The following is a 1,775-nucleotide window of genomic DNA, read 5'->3' on the forward strand; positions in this document are numbered from 1 at the left end:
CTTGATGAGACCTCAAAATGATTTAGATTTTGGACCCCCTAGCGGCTTGTTATGGTACTGCTAGATGAACTTCCGGTTTTGATATCTCATGATCTAGACATGCTATGGTGATGAAATTTAGATGGTAGGTAGCTCTTGTGCTGGGGAAGAAGTGATGTGAGTTTAGGCCCCCTAGCGGCTTGCTCTGGAACTGCAGCGATATATTCTTGAAAATATTCAAAAGGGGATGACTCAAGAACCGGTTGACGGATCGTCGTGATTTTTGGTATGTAGGTAGCTTACGTGATCCTTCATATAATTATGTGACAGCTTGTGACATTAGTAATTGACTAATTTGCATAATTAATAAGAAAATTTTATAATTCTGTAATGATAACTGCCTGGAATTTCATACTTGTGGTATTTGAAAGTTAAATTGAGGTGAACATCATTAAACATAATTTATTCAAATCAGGACCTCATTTGCATAATTTATTAGGAAATGCTAGAATGCATTGTTTGTTAATATAAGACTGTTTTTTTGGTTGAGATTATGATAAAATGATATAATTCATGAAAATTAGGTTCCTATTTCTTAAATCAGGGGGGAATAATCTAATCTATAATTTGTCAGTCATAAAGATTAACATCATTTGGCGAAGGTATGAGATCGGGGAACTCTAGTTGGTTTTGCAATCGCTAACTGAGGGCATTCTTGCAACAGCGGTACAAATGCCATGCGGAATCAATCTGTCCTTTTACGAAGAAGGCTGCCGTAGATCCCTGTCGGTTGTTATTTTTTTTTTTTATTCCAATATGTAATCACCAGACGTGGTGACGGCACACTCAAGTTTCATCAACTTATATTAATGCCGCCATCAACACAGGGGACAAATACATAACAGGACAGTACTCATTTACACCTGAGCGAAGTGAGTTAAATCGTGTAAAGTGCCTTTCCCAAAAAGCAAGGGCACAAGATCGGTGGCATTTCAGGACTCGAACCCGGGACCTCTAGGTTCCGAGTCGCGCACTCTGCCGCTACGCCACACGATCCCACAGTCATATTAATTCTGCCATCGCCTGCTTTAAAATTCGATGACATTAAAATCGTACGATGGCCTAAATGTACGTCGAATGTGACTGTGTGGTTACACCAAATTGTTAGAACACACCTTCACATGTAACACCATCAGTTCCCAGCTGGTAGCCCTTCCGACACGAACACTCCACAGTGCCGGCGCCGTCCGTCGTGCACCAGCCGAGTTCTGAATCACACCCTGGGTTGTCAGCACTGCTGCAGGGACTGACAGCTGCGGTAGAACACCAATTGTTTCAATTAGGCAAAGTCACCTAAGTTTTTTTTTTACTTCATTTTTCTGTATCAGTATTATTTTTTGTATCAGTATCTGAGTGTATAGCCGGTATAACCGCAACTGGGCGTAACACACAACCAATGCACCGAAGGACGAATTACAATTGCACTGAACTATGACCCAAGTAGGCACCCATTGACAAACATAACAGATGCATATAATTGACATTGTTTAGATATTGTGCATGTAAAAAACGTTGTAACAATTGCATTTACTTACGCTCACAATCCTCGCCATCAGCTGCCAACACAAATCCAGTCCGACAAGCACAGTCAAACGCCCCGTCTGTGTTTGTACATTGCTGACTGCAGTTGTTCACGTTCGTGCTACATTCGTCAAAGTCTAATCAAAACATGGCGAACAAAACATCCTTTTAATTTTCACAAACACAAACAAACAAACACACACACACACACACAC

The sequence above is a fragment of the Branchiostoma belcheri genome, unplaced genomic scaffold (assembly GCF_001625305.1).
Source record: "Branchiostoma belcheri isolate BF01 breed outbred unplaced genomic scaffold, Haploidv18h27 scaffold1175, whole genome shotgun sequence".
Taxonomy (NCBI): Eukaryota; Metazoa; Chordata; class Leptocardii; order Amphioxiformes; family Branchiostomatidae; genus Branchiostoma; species Branchiostoma belcheri.